This window comes from Macrotis lagotis, chromosome 6, assembly GCF_037893015.1.
Source record: "Macrotis lagotis isolate mMagLag1 chromosome 6, bilby.v1.9.chrom.fasta, whole genome shotgun sequence".
NCBI lineage: Eukaryota > Metazoa > Chordata > Mammalia > Peramelemorphia > Peramelidae > Macrotis > Macrotis lagotis.
Genome location: NC_133663.1, coordinates 127,110,728 through 127,132,542, shown reverse-complemented (window position 1 = coordinate 127,132,542; position 21,815 = coordinate 127,110,728). Strand labels below are relative to the sequence as shown.

General features: G+C 34.8%; 1 long non-coding RNA gene across 1 annotated transcript; it reads right to left on the bottom strand.

Annotated features, from left to right (window-relative positions):
• Positions 1–386: 386 nt before the first annotated feature.
• On the bottom strand, positions 387–19,311 carry LOC141491820 (uncharacterized). The gene is made up of 4 exons (XR_012469779.1): positions 19,202–19,311; positions 12,923–12,971; positions 942–980; positions 387–424 (listed from the first exon to the last, which is right to left on the bottom strand). It is a non-coding gene; the product is annotated as an uncharacterized LOC141491820 (long non-coding RNA).
• Positions 19,312–21,815: the final 2,504 nt, after the last annotated feature.

Below are 21,815 nucleotides of genomic sequence, written 5' to 3'. Positions count from 1 at the left end.
CAAGCATTCTCTCTACAATAGGTAGACAGCTTGCCTTCACTTAAAGTAGGTCAGAAATGGCAATCTTACCTCCTGGTGCAACAAATTCTATTTTTAGACAGACAAATTAGAAAATTAATTATTGGAAAGATTTTTGGTGGTTCTCCTTTTTGAAATCTACTCTCTCTACTGCTTTCACCTCTAAAAATGGGTATAAACGATGAGGGTATAGTAAAAAAAGATGTTCAATGTTATTCTAACTCTTCCTTCACTTCTATATGAATACAGATCAGTTCTAATTCTGTAACTTGAAGTCTTAAAGAAGTACTTAGAAGCACTGAGAAGTTAAGTGACTTACCTATTTCAAATAAAGAACTTGAACCGAGGTCACAGAGCCAGCTTTCTATTCATCACTTCATACTCCCTGTCCTGTGTGGGCCAAAGTCTATGATATTTTCAAATATAGATGTGAGTTTATTAACAAAAATGATTCTAGAGAATATGTATTAACATCAGCTTTACTGCTGCTCACTATACATCACTAAGATTTTGGTATTTGATGTCTCCCACTCTTATAAAGTGAGCTCCTTGAGAACTGGAACTCTACTTTTCTGTTCATATACCAAGATTTTGGCAAAGGACCTTTCATATAACTCTTTATAACTACTTCTTCATTCATTCATTCATTTATCCACCATGAACCATACAAAATAGAAAAACGTTAAAATAAAAAAAAAATATAAATCTAATAAAGGAACTGCCAAATTTATAATCATTCCTCAAAAATATGGCCGTCAGGAGGTTGTACTAAGTTATGCCTTTAATCTCATCTTTTACTTATATACCATCTATAATATTTAAAAGTCTCCATTGTGGTACCAGTTAAAAATCTTCATTCCAGTCTTTTAACATCCTTTGATTTCTTTCAACATTATTATTTTACAAGGGAAAAAAAGTCTTACCTATTCCTAGTATCTGCTCTTATTATTATCCATATGTTCCTGGAACAAAGAATTAATATAATTACTTAATCTATGTTTTAGTAACTTCAAGACTTTATGCAGTAAAATATTCTCTACTATCTTTTAATTGTCTTACTGCCTTCTTCGGTGACCTGAACTATAAGGTGGGGGGAGAAGAGGGGAAGCAGACCTTCCAGGAGATACAATAGTCTTTTGTCTACTGTTATCATATTTAACTTTCTTCACCTTCTTATCCCCCTTCCCATAACTTTTCCATTCCCAATGTTCCCAGGGCTATTATGTGATTCTTTTAAAAGCCTTGATTACTTTTTATGTTTTCTTATTCGTCTGTATCAGGATTTCATTCCTACAGAATTTATTACTAGAATTCACCCCCTGAAAGGAATTATCTCTTCATCACTAATTATGTCCTCTTTATTACTTCATAATTGAGTACTAGAAGAAGAATTCATGTCTTGTTCTCAATTTTTGCAATTTAGGATAATAATCCTGATTTATTATTTACTTCTCTGTTTCCGAACAAGTGGTAAAGATGTTTTAAGTATATTATCTCCCATACTAGGGAACCAGTGCATAATACAAGATAAAACCATTTGTTTTGATAAAATATGACTCCTCAAAGAAGGATCCTGATCACTTCAATTGTAACTTGCTATGCACATAATTCTGTCTTTTTCCTCATGCACTTGATCTTTAATTATGACTATTGATCAGGATGCTTATGATACATCTAAAGATATATTTAAGTCTTTCACTATGTTGTTATATAATATCTGAATAATAGAAAATACAGATGCAGAAACAATACAATAGATCATGCTCTAGACTTGAGTTCATGGAATTCAAAACCCATCTCTTATAGTTAACATGTTTAATCTTGGACAAATGATTTAATTTCTCTTTAAAGTAAAATTTAAGAACTTAGGACAGCTAGATGGAACAGTGGATAGAGCGCTGGACTAAGAGCCAGGAAGACCTGAGTGCAAATATAGTTTTACATACTGATTATTACATATTGAGAGACCCTGGTTAAGTCACTTAACCTTGTGTGCCTCACTTTCCTCAGCTGTAAAATGAGTTGGAGAAGAAAAAGACAAATAATTCCAGTAAATCTGCAAAGAAAACCCATAATGGGATCATGAAGAATCAGATACAACTTAAACAACTGAACAGCAACAATTTAGGACATACTGCTAAACCACAGAAGGGACAGTCATAGAGAGTTCCCGTCTCAACTTTCATGTTTTCAAATAATAAAGTACATGTTGTCAGAATTAAAAACTTATGTTCTGAATAATACTTCTTTTCTAGTATTTCTAGTATCAGACAAATTCAAACCAGTCAGAGATATGATGGTGAATGAGTCATTCTCCTAACCTAATTTTCAAAGTATAATCTTTCCATTAAACTCAAAATACTCAAAAGATCTGTGATTTCACTAATGTGTATGTTCCCTCCAAGGATGTCTGTTTATTCTTCGTGTTTCTTGCTCATTTTCTCCCATGCTGTGATAACAAGATGGGGGAGGGGCACGTACTGGTTTTATAGATGTAGGCAACTCCTTCATCTCTTTTTGGAGAGGTTCCAACCTCTATTTATTGGGAATTTTCCATAATAGGTAGATCCTTATCCCATGGAACTCAATGCTTCAGTCTCCTACCTTATCTTCTTCATAGTTCCTTGCTAGTTACATTTTGCAGTCTGTTCATATTCACCTTGAACCTCTCTATTGCTTTATAGGTGAGTCTCATTTTTAATTGTTTAGAAACTGCAGATTTCTAGATCTCATAGTCTTATGAGAATACTGGTAGAATATTGGCCTTAAAATGGGTCTTTGGGGGCAGCTAAGTGGCAGTGGATAAAGCATTGGCCCTAGAGTCAGGAGGACCTGAGTTCAAATCTGACCTCATACATTAAATACTTACTTAGCTGTATGACCTTGGGTAAGTCACTTAATCCCATTGCCTTGCAAAAAGCAAAAATAAAATGGACCTTTGTTGCAGTGAAATGTTTGGGGGTTCTTTAAGTAGCCTGACAACTTCCCAAAGGCAAATCAACCTTACACCTCTGTTTAACTCTCAGTCCAAATCGTTGGTCATGTGAGTTATACAAATATACCTTTTGTGCTTTAGTCTGGGTGATCTTCAAATAATATAGTTAATAGAAAAGGTATCAGCCTGTTCTGGTAAAGGAACAGCTGAAAGTTTCTTGTCCTAATGAAGTTCCGAGTACAATCCCCATCCCTGCTGCTTTACTGATGAATACAAGCATACAAGGAGAGATTCTTACCTTCTTTTGCATCATAGACTTCTGTCAGTCTGGCAAAGATTTCTTACCATAATAATGTTTTAAAATGTATAAAATAATAATTAAAAAACCATAGGGTTCCAAAGGAAACCAAGTATATTGAAATATAGTTGTCAAAAATGGTTTTATATATTTTAAAGTAATAAATATGATATTAAATGTTTTTTAAAGTTCATTAACACAAGGTTAGGATCTAAATTTGTGCCATAATCTGAACTCTAAATTATTCATGGTAATAGCAAACAAAGATTAATTGAAAACTATAGATAGGATAAACAGTTCATTTTAGACAATGATTTTGGTCTTCTCTACTGATTTAGCAGAACTGCTAACATGTAACAGATGTGAGTGGTTTGAGTTTCACTGAATTTTATTTCCCATGTCTACTATATGAAGTAGGTAAAATTAAGAGGGTATAAAACCTGCTAAAATGCAGTCATCCACAATGAAGAGATGCAAGAGCTCAGGTTGTGGATAATAAAAATATGCTGGCTAATTCACTCTTGTATAGTGAGGTTGATAAAGAAGTTTAGATACAGAGAGATGGTGTGGTTTACTGGGAAACAAAAGGGACCTGGAGTAAGAACAGATCATGGGTAAATCTCAACTTTGCCAAACTTAATTTTTTTTCATCCAGAAAGTAAGGTTAAAATTAGAATTATTATTAAAATCTTATGACATGACATAAATGAAGGTACTTTACTACATAGTGTCCTATATCAGTGTAAGTAATTGTAGTTGTGATGAAATATAACGGGCTAATATAGCCCCTTATCAACAAGGAAGTTGATGGGATGTGAAGCACTGTTTGGATTCTACTTCTCATAATCTTCATCGTCTCTAGAATAGGAAATATGAGTATTCATTTAGCAAATAGTCTTCACCAGAGCATTAAAGAAGTTCATAAGACAAATAATGTTAAAATATCTCCTATTTATATTCTTTCTTGATGATCTTATAAGTTACTATGCTTTCAACTGTTTGCTGTTTAGTCCTTTTCAGTCATGTCTTTTGGATCCCATTTGAGGTTTTCTTGGCAAAGATGCTGGAATGGTTTGTCATTTCCTTCTTCAGCTCATTTTACAGATGAGAAAATTGAGGCAAACAAGGTTAAATGATTTATGCAGTCACACAGCTATCAAATGTCTGAGGCTGAATTTGAACTCAGGCCACCTAGTTCGCCCAATTCAACTACTTTATCTATGTAAGTGACTCTCAGATAGAGTTTCTTCCTCCTCCAATTGACTGCTGGACATAAATACTTCTATATCCCATAGGCATCTCAAACTCAACATATTCATACAATAAACACTTTAGCTTTTCAACCTTAAATCCACTTTTCATCTCAGTTTCCTTATTTCTATCAAGAGCACCCCCATTCTTCTTATTCAGTTTTATAATATGAGCCATGCTTAACTATTTCAGTGTTCTTCCCCTTCCTCCAACCATGATCCATATGCAATTGATGTCTCTGGCATCTGTTCCCTTATCTAAACTTACTCCAAACCACCCAGTGGCAACCCATATCATTTTCCTTTCATAACTAGCATATTCTCCCTCTTCAATTCCACCTTTTAGAAGCTTTATCTCAAATGCAGTCCTATTCAAGTACTCTGTTCTAATTTCCCTACTTGTTAGGGTCTACTACCTGAATCATTCTATTTAATTGGTATATGTCCTATATTTACTTATTTTTGACTGTGTTGAATTCTCAAAGTTGAATATAAGCTCCTTGAGGACAAGAATTATCTCACTTTTGTATTTGTGTCTCCAGGATCTAATACACAGTTAGATACATAATAGTCACTTGCGATTGCTTGATTTGTAAACTAGAGATATTACTATCTGTACTAATTATCTTATGGATTCATTGCAAAGGTTAAATGAGATAATCTATATAAAACACTGAAAACTTTGAAATATTATATAAATGTCAATTATTATTATTGGTGTTAGTATAACATTAATCTGAGGAGCGATGATCTTGAGACCACAGTGGTGATCTCTACCTTGTTTGTATTCACCAATGTGTTCATTCATCTTCTTTAAAAAAGTTGTGAAATCCAGGCTTTGGTCACTCCCAGAATTCACCCAATTTGAGAGCCTTTCCCTGTCACTACCCTGCCAGTTATCAGGAACTCACAATGAGACTTCTTCCTCTCTAAATTAGTTTCACAGGAGTCAGTAGTCAATCCACCCAACATTCTCATTTCAGGGGATTAGCAGACCTTGATTTTAGTTAGTGATGATCTAGGTGAAATCCAAAGAATCTGATTGGAATATAAGACCTGGATCAAAGGGAGAAACAATTGATAAAATTTGTCTGAAAAAGAATGGTAGACTGAAATTACAAATTCCAGTTTGTTCAGAAACTGGTGTGTGTGTGTGTGTGTGTGTGTGTGTGTGTGTGTGTGTGTGTTTATGTATGTGTTTGTGTTTTCACTTTCCATGCTTTAGAGAGCTCTCCTGTGTACAATCTTAGTTTTCAATTTTGACAATTTTATTTGTTATGCCAAAAGATTTTTAATGCCATCATATTTAATCCTTTCCCTAAAGTGACTTGTTTCTTGGATAATAAAGACATAAATTGTCGTTTCCCTGTTGAACCTTAGAATATAAAACTCTTTCTGGTTAGCTAAACTAATTCAAACATGGAATGTAATGAGTAATATTTATACCTAAAAATGTACCTGACTATAAGCAAAGGGGGGAGGTGAGGAGCTTTTTCATTCCCAGGCAATTTTCATCTAGTTATTAATCACTGAATTATAGGAGCCAGTAGGACATAATGGAAAAGACAATAAGACGTAATGTGTAGGTAACTGGGCTCAAGGTCAAGAAGCCTGGGGTTCATGTATTGGCCCAATATCTGGCACATAGTAGATCCTTAAAATATTTATTGATTGGTTTATTGATACACGTGGTCTATGTGAACCTAGGCAAGTCATTTAACTTCTTATTGCAATAAACAACTCTCAAGATTAAAAGTTGCACAGAAATTACCAGTCTACATCAAGGGAATTTCCTTATCTGGTAACTCCTTATATCATTAATATTTTAGATTCTGCTTCTGTCCCTAACTTTTCATATTCTGCACTGAACCTACCTTGTACACAAATCCCCCTCTTTAAAAAGTAATGAACTAGCTCTTCTGAGAGTTAGTCAGAAGTTTCTTCTAGGGACATGATACCACACAGAAAAGTACTGATACTAAGAGATTCTATCTGCACCAAAGTTTATTTTCTCATGCCATGAGAGTGAACTACAAAAGACTGCATGCATCACACTTCCTGGGTTCTTCATCTAAATACTAATCATAGTAGAAACCATGAGTAAGACATCAGTTGAGAATTGTGTTATATTTCATTTTTTTTTAGGTTTTTGCAAGGCAAACGGGGTTAAGTGACTTGCCCAAGGCCACACAGCTAGGTAATTATTAAGTGTCTGAGACCGGATTTGAACCCAGGTACTCCTGACTCCAGGGCTGGTGCTTTATCCACTATGACACCTAGCCGCCCCATAGAATGGTGTTATATTTCTTATATACTTTTGCTTAATCAAAGAGATATGACAGTGATGGGACTAGATTATAAGTCCTGAATTTGTAGTTATGTCTGTATTTTAGCTTAGAGATGGATCTAGGAGAAGCCATGAATATTCTGCTATACAAAATATTTTCTAATGTTTATTTCTTTTACTGATTTTGTGAAACAACAGTAAAATATTGTATAAAATATTCAAAAATAACTGGGGGAGGGGAGGAGGGGGGGGAAAGAGTAGTTAACTACTTTATTTCTAGGTCACAGGACTAGAATTCAGCAGAACCTGGTAGGATTTTCTGTTATTCGGGTATTCAGAGCTATTCTGAATGAATAAGTCCATTTAAAGGAACACATTAAGCAAAGTTACCCCAAAACAAATGGATGTAAGGAAAAGAAGATCATGAACAACTTTTCCATGTCAGTAGGATGGAGGATAAAAAGCCAGTTAAGAACTACCAAGACAGCCAATGTCAGTGTTGAGCTTCTCAAGGTCAGATTCCAATTTTAGAAAATAAAATCATTAGTGATTGTCAGTACTACTTAGCAGTTAAATTTGCTGCTATTAATATTTTGATAATTTTTTTCCTTTTCTGTCACTGACTTCTATGATATGCTTGATGGTTCAGTTGCTGATTCAAAGTATCTTTTTATGAATAATTCCAAATTGTTTCCAAGACCATTTGGACCAATTCATATCTCCATTAACAGTGAATAACATGTGTGTCTTCCCCTTGCCCCTCAGACTTAAATTTTTTTCAATTTTTATCATCTTTGCCAACTTGCTACATATTCAGTAAAACTTTGGAGCTGTTTGAATTTACATTTCTCTTATCAAGGAACTGGTGAATTTTTATATGATCATTGATCATTTTCATTTTTCTTCTGAATATTTTTATTTAAATTTTGAAAAATCAGCTGAAATATGTGAGAAGTCAATTTCTGGCTAGAAAGATGTCTCCTAGAGGATCTATGAAGAAGAGACAAAGAGGGAAAGGGAAAGCATTCTAGGCTTGGGAAAGAGCCAGTGAAAATTCTTGGAGTTAGGAAATGAAGAACACTTTAAAAACTGCAAGGTGGTCACTGCTACTTGATAATTGAGTACATGAAAGGGTTAGATAGGAGGAAGGAAGGGGTATAAGGTATAAGAAGACTGAAAAAAAGGAGAGAATTATATTCTGTTGTTTAGTTATTCAATCATAGATGATTTTTCATGAATCCATGAACCATAGGACACCAAGTCCTCTATCCTCCACTATATCTTTAAATCTTCCCAAGTTCATGTTCATTGTTTTCATAGCACTATTTTTATCTTCTACCATCCCCTTTTCCTCTGAACTTTAATCTTTCCAAGCATCAAAGTCTTTTCCAATGAATCCTGTCTTATTATGTGGCCAAAGTATTTTAACTTCAGCTTCAATATTTGATATTCCAATGAATAGTCTGTGAATTAATTTCTTTAAATATTGACTAATTTTGATTTTCCTGCTATCCCAGGAACTCTGGGAAGTTTTCTCAGAATCACAATTCAAAAGTGTTTGTAATTGATCAAAATTCTCTGAGCAACTAAACTAGTTATAAGTGCTTTTTATTCATTTAGAAAATGATAATACTTTTGGAACTATAAAAGAATATTATATCAGAGAATATTGTCTTTGTTAAATAAAGATGGTATTTAAGAGTGATTTCTCAATAAATTGTCAGAAAGAGACTATTGTTGGTCACACAATTTTCAGATAGTAAAGAGAAAAAGCAATGAGATTATTCATCAAGTCACTTTATTTGTTGAATTTAGATGCCCCCTAGGACAGTGGCACAGCTTGGAAAAGATTAAGTATTCCTGTCATTCTCATACTATAGTTCCAGGAGATCATTGTGTTCTTGTCTTCTTTTATGGGGAAATCAGCTTGAACTACAAAATAGCAGCAATAACTAATGCTCCTTTGGTCTGCCCCAGACCACTCTACTGAGGTAAAGATATGCTAAGTTGGAAATAACACCTTCAATATCTGCATTTTCATCTCTGTAGAAAAAGACACTGTGAAATGCATGGCGCACACATAAACAAACAGATTTATGAATATACACATAATATGCACATTGTATGCCTACTGCTGTTTCGCAACTATATTAATATATCATCAAGTAATAAAAGCCTGCTATAAAACTGTTCAATTGATTCTTGTTCAGTTGATTCTCCATCTATAATATTTATAATATTGTTCTGGTAAAACTGACCCTTTTAACACTGTTTCAGCCAATTTGTGTTAGTGTGGAACAATGTCAGGATGCCTATCTGCATACATGGAGATAGACTTATAATCTGCATATATCTGTATAGATATTTAATATAATACTCATTTATTCATTACATCGGCAAGCATTTATTAAGTACCATGTGACAGGCACAATACTACATGCTAGAGAAGCAAACAGAGGCAAAAACACTTTCCCTCCCCTCTAAGAGATCTTTTTCTAGTTCTATTTACAATACAGATAACTAGTAAGTCCAAGGTATATACAAAAACAGTTTGAAGTGAATCTCAGAGGAAAATGCACTAAGTTGGGAGGGGGAAGGACAAGGAAAGAATTCTTACAGAAGTGAAATTTTAGCTATCTTGAAAGAATTCAATGAATTTAAAAACTTGGGATGAGGATACAGAGGTTTAAGAAAAAGCCAGTGCAAAGATACTGAATGTAGAGATGGAGTGTTGTTTCCAAGAAACAGCAGAATGAAGTAAAGTGTAAGAAGACTTGAAAGGCAAGAAGGTGCAAGGCTTTTAAGCAGAGAAATTTAGTTTTGATTCTAGAAGTAATAAGGAGCCATTAGAGTTTATTTGGGTTGGAAGGGGTAGTTGGAAGCAGTGGGACTCGGTCAAGCTTATCTATGCTTTAGGAAAATCTCCTTGGCAACTAAGTGGAGGCTAGATTGGAATGGGGAAAGAATTGAGGCAGGGGGTCCAATTAGAACACTATTGCAATAATTGAGGTGAAAAGTGATGAGGGTCTATACAAAGACTGTTGGCTATGTGAACGGAGAGAGGGGACTTAGATAAAAAATGCTGTAAAGGTAAAAACAAGACTTGACAAGAGATTGGTATTTGCAGTGAGTGTGAGGAAGAAGTCAAGAATGACTTTGAGGTTTTGAGCCTAGATGACTAGGAAGATGGGAGTATACAATGCTTTTCCTAAGCGTGTGTGTGTGTGTGTGTGTGTGTGTGTGTGTGTGTGTGTGTGAGAGAGAGAGAGAGAGAGAGAGAGAGCGCCGCACATATACACACTTGAAAGGCAAAATAATGAAAAAATAAAACTGGATTTGAAATCAGGAAGATTTAGATTCAAGTTCTGCTCCACCCTGATTGTGTAACATTGGGCAAGACATTTAATCTCTCAATTTTAGGTAACTAACTCTCTCAGGCTTAAAATAGAAGAAAAGGTACCAATTTGGATTAGTAAAGGTATTTTCCTGATTAGGTGTTCCATCTATCAATGAAACATGCACATACACACGTTTCCACCCATTGCTCCAAAATCATTTAAACTTTGGGAAATGATACAGTACCTTTAATAATACAGCACATCCAAGACCATGATTATCTTTTAGACTGGAAAACAAACAATCTCCACAACATCTTTTCCTGGGATAGAGAGTCCTTGGGTCAGAATGTTTGTAGACTTTCAGGAGATCACATTTTGTTTTAAGGTTTCATCAAGTCTTGAGGAAAGGACGTTTTCCCGTGATTAGAGGAAATATGAGGAGAAGTGGAGAGTCAAGAATGAGGTAAAAGCAGACAATCAGACAGACTAGATAGTGAAGGGAAAGAAGGTATATATATGAATGAATGGCAGAAGAGTGGGCTGGAACTAAGAACAGAACAAACCAGCAGTAGTGAATTTGATGGAAATAGGTGAAAGCAAAAACTAGCTGCCTTCCCAGAAAATGGGAAATATTTCAGTCCCCTATACATTGCTTATTTGCTCATTTATATTTCTTTTACTTGATACTGCTAACAAATTAGATAGTCAATAATAGTGATTTCTGGCTAAGCAAGGAAGTTTATGGTAAGAAGTTGAGAGGAGAGAAGCTAACCACAGGAGGTAATATTTCTTTGGTCTTATTCTCAGGTAGGAGCTAGACTGGTTATAGAGTTTCTGTCATATTTGTAATTTCTTATTGCATTTTATAGCATACGCACCTTTGAGGCAATAGTCAATTAAAGGGCAGCTTTAGGTACAGTTATTCTAAGAAGCTCTGAGAGACATTTCTTATACCATGCATCCTATACCCACACCCTACAAAAGAAATCATTATTAAATAACTGATTGTTAATATTGAGGAGACCTAGATTGTTTTCCATTCCAAGATCCTCGTTCTCTACTAGGTCAAGGCAGAATCTGAAGGATATTGTTGATGGATAAAATTATCAAAATCCCTGGGTATATGCCTTTTGATCTTAGATGGGAGTTATTGCTCTACCTAACTAGAGGACTTTACTAAGAACTTTATCTAAGTGAATTTCCATTCTATGTTACAGTCAGATCTGGGAAGAGATGGACACTCTCTCTAGATTGCCCTAGGCAGGGGTAATCTGAATAAGAGATGTCTCTTTGTCCAAGACTAAGTGATCAGAGTACCCAGTAGTGATGGCTCACCTAAGAAATTCCTTCTCCAATAATTACAATAATAAGCCCACCTCTGATTATAACATTCATTCTTTTATTACTTGTTAACCAATCAAAGTTGTTTGCCACCCTCAGAATACCCACTCTTGCAAGGCACATAGTAGCACTGAATGGGTTCCATGTAGCATTCAAGAGTGCCCCTGAGCCCTTTTATTGATTACTGATCACATGCTTAATAAAGTGATTAACTACAAACAATGTCTCTCAAACTTTTTATATGTCCCAGTAGATAGACAGACAATGGGGTGATGAATCCAGACTTGCAATTTCAATTGTCTAGGAAATTCTTTTTAAGTAGAATCTTTACACTGATGAAGATTAGTAATTCATCTATAATTTCCATTTTGGAGAGTGGCCTGGGGAATTTTGAGGTTTGCTGATTTATCCAGGGTATCAGATCTAGTATATGCCATATACAGGTCTTGAAGCTGGATCTTCTTGATTCCAAGGTCTGTCCTCTATCTGTCATGCTATTTTTACTCTCACATAAATCAAATTTGTCTGTATACAGTTTTTCTATCTTTTTTTCTCTCAAACGTAATTCCTATAAAATCTGAATTGTCATTTTTAAGAACATGATCACTTCTACTAAAATTCTACTTCAGCTCAACCGATGATGAGGGATAGGTAACCTTGAGTTTTTGAAGGCTATAGCAGCACAATGCAAGTTTTAGTGGATTCCATGGAACTAGTTTTCTACTCTGGTTCCTCTGACTCCATGCTGCCTCTCTAAAACATGTATTTGCTAAATTGTGTGTATATATATATATATATATATATATACATATATATATATATATATATATATATATCCAATGCTTAAAACAAAACTGGGCAGCATTCCATAATATCCTTTACTACTCAATGTCACTTCTCACCCCCATCCCAGGTGGGAAACTCTATACCCAGGCTTTATATTTCTCCTAGGGCAGAGAGGAAGGAATCAAGAAACTGCAATAGTAACAAAAGAATGTCTGGAACATAGAGAAATAAATGGTAGGTCTCACTTTTCCAGTTATGTCTGAGTGAAAGGAATATCTTTGATGGGGTTAAGGCAGAGTATGCTTGATAACAATGAGATCACAGGGAAAAGGAATCTTTAGAATTATTTTCAATTGCCCTACTACAAGCAAATTCTGGGGGGGTCTTGCTAAGAACTCAGCGGAGAGGTAATTTGTAAGTTTTCCTCTCATTTCTCATTTTAACTCAGAGATGTCCTAGAACTATATATCTCCTAGAAAAAGTCAAAATTTTGAATAAAATAATTTATACCTCACATGCAACAATTAGGGCTTGATTTATTATCTTGTTAATTTTTCCAGACTTAAGAAAGAGATAGAAAAAGCATTAATAATGCAGATTAAACTTTAAAGTGTTTTTTTTCCTGAATATTTACTTTGTTAAAGGTTTACCAGTACTTTACTACTTTACCTCCCACTCTTGCCCAAGTTCTTCATATTCTCTGGCTATGTGATTCCATCTACATGCAAAAAAAGAAAATTAATAGTCTGTTCTTATCTCAATAGAAACTGGGGGAAAAGTCATTAGGGAACTGAAATATAGAGAATTATGTTCAAATCCAGGTGGTCTTCTTTGCTGATTATCACCACTGTATTATGTATTTATTACTAAGTTGCTGACAAATGTATATTCTATGGAAACATAAGATTCTTTTTCATTAACAATGATGGTGTTGACAATGAGGACAACAATGATGATAATGATGATGATGGTGATGAGGATGATGATAAGACAAAAAGTAATTTAAATTGTGGCAGCTGTTGAACATCTGGATCTATTTCTCAAGGATGAAGAAACACTTTGAAATCTTCTTGTATAGGGGCATTATACTTTAAAAGTGAAAAAACCCCTCTAAATTATCCCTCAGTGTGTCAATATTCCATTTCTGTATAAAGGTGGGAAGAAATCATTATTTGTAAACAATTAGAAAAAATTGTAGCATAAAGACAATGTGTTTTTTTATAAAATCCTTTTCAATCAATATAATTTCTTTTTAAAAGAGTTAGTCTTTTGAGATAGAAAGGAAGCCATAGAATTAATAACTGACAGAGGGCTTATGACTGTAGCATGCTTAACATATTCATGAACCAATTAGGAAAACATGGCTGGCATGCCATCATTAATGGTTGGAGGGTTCAGTTCAAAAAGTAATTGGTCTGCTGGTGCATGAGATTATTTGCTGCATTCTGAAGCACTTATTACCTTCAGGTGACCGTCATTTGTTCTCTAGTGGCTATATCTACACGGAACCACTGCCTCAGATGGATTTTATCAAAAATGGCTTTTGTTGCATGTGCAGGCATCAACCTAATGGCGCCAGGGAAAATGACCTTTTTTTTTAATGGGCGGAGTCTTCAACAGGAGTAAGCACTTACTGTTAGTCTTGTATTTCATCAATTCCCATTATAAAGTGGTGCCCCAGTGTGAATATCCACCATTTGCATCTGTATCACCACACTTGTCAATCAATAACTGAGTCTAAAGATGGAACAAACCCAGAATCCTAACCAGTAGGAAATGGGTAAAAACCCATTCAGTTGCTGGAACAAAACTGCATCTTTTGTTTGAAATGAAAAAAAAAATTCTGTGATCATTCATAACCTCCAAATCACAAGGTTTTTTTTGCTTTTACCTTTAATTTTTTTTCAAATTTCTAGACAGAAATTGTCACTTTTTCTTGACATACAGTCTTAACAAAATATTGCTTCTATGAAGTAGGAATGAAATTAATAGCTGCTGTAATTATGTCAGAACTTAGACATCATCTCTCTTTGGGGGGGCTCAGGTTCCCCAGTTGTAAAATCAGGGGTTGGGAATGCATGAGTTCTAAAGTCCTCCTTCTGACACCAACATTCTATGTTTCTGAGTAGGCAAATCAATATATATAGATCAATTTCCAAAAGGAGGAACTCTATTTAATTTACCTTTAATGAAATAGAAAGTGGGATTAATGTCTGGACAAAAAGGGAAAAAGATGACCAGAAGCATCAAATTCCCTAATGGAGGAAAGTTCAGAGTCTGGTTCAGAGGCACTTGCATTCAAGAGAAACCAAATACTCAAATCTATTCTCCATTATCTCTCCATATCAGTTCAGCTAACTCCAACTACTTCCCAATCCATCAAGAGGCAAAATTATTAAAGGATTTATGATTTTTGTGATCTATCCAGATCTTTTTTATTTATTCATTCATTCATTTATTTATTTATTCTTATTTTTGTACAAATGATGTTTTTATATACATTACTAAAATATTCTTGTTTCAGAGTAAACATAATACCACCTCCCCAAAAAAACTATAGAGCTGCATAAGTGATAAAGTAAAAGAAAGAGAAAAAAATTAAAATAATAATAATAATAATAATAATAATAATAATAATAATAATAATGATAGGTGCAGCCAGGTGGCACAGTGGATGGAGCACTGGCCCTGGAACCAGGAGCACCTGAGTCCAAATCCAACCCCAGACACCTAATAATCACCCAACTGTGTGATCCTGGGCAAGTCACCCCAACCCCATTTCCCTGAAAAAACAAAAAAGACCCAAAATAATAAAAAATAATAATAATGATAATAATAAGGGCGGCCAGAATATGCAGCAGACAGAGCACCAGCCCTGGAGCCACGAGCACCAAGTGTAAATCTGGGGCCTCAGACACCCAACAATCACCAGCTGTGTGGCTCTAGGCAAGCCACCCAGCCCCACCTGCCCTGAACCCCCATAATAATAATAATAATAATAATAATAATAATAATAATAATAATAATAATAATAAATATGCTTCATTATGTGTTCCAACACCTCCATCTCTGTCACGAGTGGATCACATTCTTTATGATAAGTCCATCACAAAAGCTACTTCCATATTTTTCCACTGTTGCCATTGCTGATTGCAACTCCCTCCATTCGTACTTCCCCATTACCATATACTATATTTTCTCTCTCCTTTCACTCTGTCTCTGCTGCAGCAGACAGATCCCCAGCCCTGGGGCCAAGAGGCCCTGAGCCCCCATACCACCCCTTAGGCCTAGCATCCAGCAGGCCCTATGGTCCTGGACAGGCCATCCAATCCCAGCCCCTTGCAAGAAGTAAAAAAGAAAATGTGTTAGATCTGACCACTCTACCCCCATAGTCCATGCTCTCCTCCATCACTCACATCCCCCTTTCCCCCTGCCTCCCCTTCTCTCTTCTTACTCTAGAGGTCTATACCCCATTGAGTATCTATGCTGTTTCCTCTCCTAACCACCTCTGATGAGAATGAAGATTCCCTCATCCCCCTTGCCTATCTCCCTTCCATATCATTGCAATAGCTCATTATAATAAAAAGAATCTTATTATATGAAATATTTTAGCCTATTCCACCTTTCCTTTTTCTTTCTCCTATTACATTTCCCTTTTAGCCACTGATCCCATTTTTACATTATATCTTCAAATTCAGCTCTCTCCTGTGCATCATCTATAAAAGCTCCTTCTGCCTGCTCTATTAAATGAGAAGGTTCATATGAGTATTATCAGTATCATTTTCTATGCAGGAAGAGATGTAGTTCATCATCATCATTAAGTCCCTCATATTTTACCCTTTTCCTCCACTCTCTATGTTTCACCTGAGTCTTGTACCTGAAGATCAAACTTTCTGTTCAGCTCTGGCCATTCCAACAGAAACATTTGAAATTCCCCTGGTTCATTGAAAGTTCATCTTTTTCCCTGAAAGAGGATGTTCAGTTTTGCTGGGTAGTTGATTCTCAGTTGCACTCTAGGCTCTTTTGCCTTCCAGAATATGGTATTACAAGCCCTATGAGCTTTTAATGTATTTTCTGCTAAGTCCTTTGTGATCCTGACTGCAGCTCCATGATATTTGAATTGTGTCCTGGTTGCTTGTAATATTTTCTCTTTGACTTGGGAGTTCTAGAACTTGTCTATAATATTCTTAGGGGTTGGTTTTTTTTGGATCTCTTTCTCAGGGATATTGGTGGATTCTCTCAATTTCTATTTTTCCCTCTGCTTCTAGGATATCTGGGCAATTTTCCTGTAGTAATTCTTTAAAAATGATGTCAAGGCTCTTTTCCTGATCATGACTTTAAGGTATTCCATTAATTTTTAAATTTTCTTTCCTGAGCCCCCATACCACCCCTCTTTTTCATATCAGTTGTTTTTTTTCAATTAGATGTTTCACATTTTCTTCTAATTTTTCATTCTTTTGGTTTTGAAGTATTCTGTCTTGATTTCTTGTAAAATCAGCAGCTTCCCTCAGTTCCATTCTACATCTGAAAGATTTGTTTTACTCAGAGAGCTTTTTTTATCTCTTATTCCATCTGGCCAATTCTCTTCAATAACTTTTTGAACAGTTTTATCCATTTGATCTATGCTGGTTTTTAACATGTTATTTTCTTTAGCATTTGTTTTGGATCTCCTTGACTAAGCTGCCGACTTCTTTTTCATGTTTTTCCTGCATCTCTCTCATTCTTTTCTCAATTTTTCTTTTCTCCTTCATTTGATTTTCATAGTATTTTCTGAGCTCTGTCATAGCCTGAGCCCAATTTATGTTTTTCTTGGAGTCTTTAGATGAGGGAGCTTGTACTTTCTCATCTTCAGATTGAGTTTTTTGATCCTTCTTGAGATCATAGACAAAGTATTTCTCAATGCTGTTCCTCTTTTTTCTCTGCTTACTCATTTCTCCAGCCTATGCCGGATTTTGGGGTGCTTCCTGAGCTTTTGAGTATTATTGGGACACCCCCCACAAGGATCTCTGTGCATGAGGCTCTGTCTTCCTTCCTGGTCTGTGAATGACCACAAGTGTACCCCTCTGCCATGGGGCTGAGGTGGGGGATGGGGCTGCTGTTCTAGACTGCCATCAGTATCTGAATGTAGTCAGAGACACAGAGTCCTATTCCAGGGACAGAGGACAGACCTTGGCAATCTCTCTCTACTCCCCTACCTAGGCTCGGCATTCACACCTGGGGGCTCCTGCTTACTGGCTCCACCTGCTTCTGATTCCTGAATCTGGGCTACCATTGCCATGCTTCTTGCTGAGTGCCCTGAGGGCTGGGCTTCACGTTTGCTCTAGCACAGGTCCCCCCGCTGATCCCCCAAGTTGGGTCTGGTGCTCCCCAGGGTGTAGATGAGGAAATTGCCCCCACTGCTGTGAACCTCAGCTCCTAGTGCCCTGGGGCTGCCTCCAAGAGGCTGAAGTTCCTTCACCCTGGTGGGCAGCCCCTCTAACCCCAAGAGCCTTTCCACTCTTTTCCAGGTTACCTTGGGCTGGAGAATTGCCTCACTGGATCCCTCTGTGGGTTCTGTCTCTCAAAAATTCAGTTAGAATCCTTATTTTATAAGCTTGGAAATATCAGAGAGAGAGCACCTAAGAGAGGATCCTCTCCTGTCACCATCTTGACCCTGCCCCCCCATCCAGATCTTAATCTGAAAATTTTGCTGTGAAAAGTTTTTGTTCCAAAGTAATTATTTCCTTTCTGTTTCTAAATACATTAGTTCTAAATGTTTTGAAATAATCAAAATGGTTCATTTTGTCTTCTGTGATCACCTCTATCCCCCCTTGCTCTTGTCACACCTATGCAAAAACATCTCCATTTTCCTCCAATTTTTTTTATGTTATGGCCTTTTAAATTTAGGTTATGTATATGTAAAATTTTTAACAGACAGCTTTAAAGTTTTTCCAGTAAATTTTAATCAAATAGTGAATTCTTACCCAGCAATTAGTGTCCCATTGTTTATCAAATAGTGTACTATTAAGTGAGAAGAGGGAGAAGGAAGGAGAGAATATATAACCCTTCTGTGCCAACCACTGTCTTAAGGGTTTTGCTAATTTAAAAAAAATTCTCATTTGATTTATCTCAGCAACTCTGAAAGGTAGGTATTATTATTATCTTCATTTTACAATTTAAGAAATTGAGACAATCAGAGGTTAAATGACTTGCTCAGGGTGATAGAGCAAATAAGTGTCAAATATGAACTCATGCTTTTCTGACTGCAGAAACAATACTTTATCAACTGTGCCACTAATTTTATTGTTTCCAAGTCTTGTTTACTTAATTTGTCCTATCAGTCATTTCATTCCTTTTTCTAAAACTCATTTCAATTTTTATTTAAAGTAATTATCACTTTAATATAATTTCCTGACACCATTAGGCCACCTTCATTTTTATTTTTTTATCACATCCCTTGAGACTTTTGATTTTTTCTTTTAGAGTTGGGAAGAGTTTGGAAACTCTTGAGAGTTTCCAAAAGTCCCTCTTCAAGTTATCTTAAAATTAAAACTATTTTTATAACAATCCTAAGACATTTTAATTTCTAACATGTTAAATATATCAGATATAGCTCACATGATGATGATGATGATGATTATGACTTTCACATAAATACAATCTCTTTAAGGATCCTCATCAATTTTCAAAAATATAATGGGATAATAAGACAAATAGTTTCAAAATTGCTGCTCTAGTTACATAAATTTTGTTAAGATCTGGCAATTTATTTGGCAAGGAACCAAATCAGTAAATGAATTTATGTGGCAACTTTGAAAAAGCATCCATTTAATCTGAATTAATATGTGACCTATTCTGAAATCTATTCTATTCGTGAACAATATCCTAATGTGATCCTTTTATGTTCTCTCTATGACCCATAAGAAGGTAAATTTCTAAAATATTAAATTTGTATTTACTCCTACTTACATTTGTAGATCTCATCCCAGCCTCCTTCATTTGTCTCTTTTCCAGATGGGAATGCATCATCCTTCCCTCTTCTTCTTCTAGTGGGTTCTCCCTACTTGGAAATATTTTAAGCAGAGGCTGGATAAAGACATGAAGGATATGTTCAAGTGAAGTTTTCTTTAATGTTGGGTTAGTTGACTACTAGTGCCTCTTTAAACTCTCAAATTCTGTGATTCTTGCTTCTTTTCTGGCTTAAGCAACTTTTTATGTTATTGTCACCTTCTCACAAAATATTGGTTCACTAAAATCTCTTACATTTTTCCTTTTTAAAGAAATTTTATTGATAATTTTGTATATATATTGCCTAAATTTCTCCCTATATTCCTTTTCCTACCACTACTAGAAATCCATCCCATGTAACAAAGAGTATTTTTTAAAGCAAGTAGAAAACAATGAGTCATGCAAATCAATATGCTGAAAAAAATTTTTTTTAATGTTGACAAAGTTCTACAAAAGAGAGGGGAGAGGTTTTCTCATCTCTATTCTTTGGGACAATACTTGCTCTTTGAAATTTTGCAACATTAATTTTCAACAACTTCTTAAAGTTATATCTAAGTTTAGTATTAGAATCTCTGAGTATGGACATTTTTGTCACTTTTTTTGCATAAATCCAAATTGCTTTCCAAAATGATTATACTGAATCCCAACTCCATCAAGAAAGCACTGGTGTTTCTATCATCCCACAATCCATCTATCTATTCCTGTCTTTTGTCACCTTTGCCATTTTTCTGACTATGAGATGAAATCTTGGTTTTATTTTAATTTTAATTTTTCTCATTGTTAGTAATGTGAAGTATTTTTGATGTAGCTATTAATACTTTGTAATTTTTGTTCTGAAAACTATTTATTCATTTTAATTTGACAACTTAATAATTGAGGAATATATTCCCTTGGTCTTGTAGATGCATTAATTTTATTTATGCAGAAGCTTTTCAATTTCATGTAATCAAAATCTTCTATTGTATCTTTGTAATGGACTCAAATGGATTAAGAATAAATCTCCTACTCAAAACTTTTGCAAATATGTGATCTGCTTCTCTTCTAAAATTTTTATAGTATAATCTTAAATATTAAGGGCAGGACATATATCCATTTTGAATTTATTATGGAATAAAGCATAAGATGTTGCTTTAAAGATAATTTGTTCTATATTGATTTCCATATAAAATTGGAAGGTTTTTCTAAGTATCTTATGTTTTCTATTTTCTCAAACACTGAGTTATTGAGATCCATTATTTTTGTTTCTCCTTTATTTAGTTCCTACATCTCTGTTTTTTAATTGATATTATGTGATTTTGATGATCATCACTTTATAATATACTGCAGGGACTAGAAAATGCTATCCCCTCCTCCTTCCTATCTTTTTCATGGTTTCCTTAGATGTTCTAGACATTTTTTGTTTCTCTAAATGAATTTGAGTATTATATTGTCAAGTTAGATAAAGTATCCCTTTGATAATTTGGTTAGTATAACATTGCAACTGTAAATTAACTTCAGTGACACTATTTTTTTTAGGTTTTTGCAAGGCAGTGGGGTTAAGTGGCTTGCCCAAGGCCACACAGCTAGGTAATTATTAAGTGTCTGAGGCTGGATTTGAACTCAGGTACTCCTGACTCCAGGGCCGGTGCTCTATCCACTGCATCACCTAGCCGCCCCAACACTATTATTTTTAATTATGTTCACATGGCCCAGTCATAAGCACTGACTATTCCTCCAGTAATTTAAATTGTTCTTTATTTTTAAGAAGCACTTTGTAATTGAATTTATATAAGCATTTTATGTACTCGAGCAGGTGGATTCTCAAATATTTATACATTTTGTAGTTATCTTAGTTGAATTTCTCTCTCAATTATTATGTCTTAGATTTTTGCTATCATTATAAAGATGCTACTGATTTAGGGAAGTTGATTTTGTAGCTTCCAAATTGCTAAAACTCTTGTGTCTAAATTAGTATCTGTGCTATTTTTCTAGAATATACAAGTATATCATCAAGGCATTAGCAAATAATAATTTTATCTCTTATTTACTTGTCTTAATATCTTTAATTTCTTTCACCTCTCTTATTGCTATACTTGCATTTGTAGGACTATGTCATTTCAGTGGGAAAAATGAACAACTTTATTTTATTCTTGTATTTATTGGGAAAGTTTCTAGCATATCCACATTACATATGACATTTGCTCTTTGTTTTATATAGAATACATTCTATGATGTTAAAAGGCATCCTACTACAATTATATTTTGTTAGACTTTTTCATTTTTTTAAGCACAAATCAATTGTACTTTGTATAAGGCATTTTTAAACTAATTATTTGGTGTGGAATGCTTTAGTTGTAATATAAATAATTATGTTGACTATTTCCCTATGGTTGAATCATTTTTACATTAATTTCTTGGACAAATTATTGCAGTCTGTTTGACAGGATTTTACTTAAGATATTTGAATTTATATTCCTTAATGTGTTTTCTCTTTCCCTGGTTTAAGTATTAGGACTGTATTGGTTTCATAAAAGGGGTAAAATAGAGTGTTCTCTTTTTCAATTTTAAAAAATTTTGAAGCAATGCTTCTGCAAAT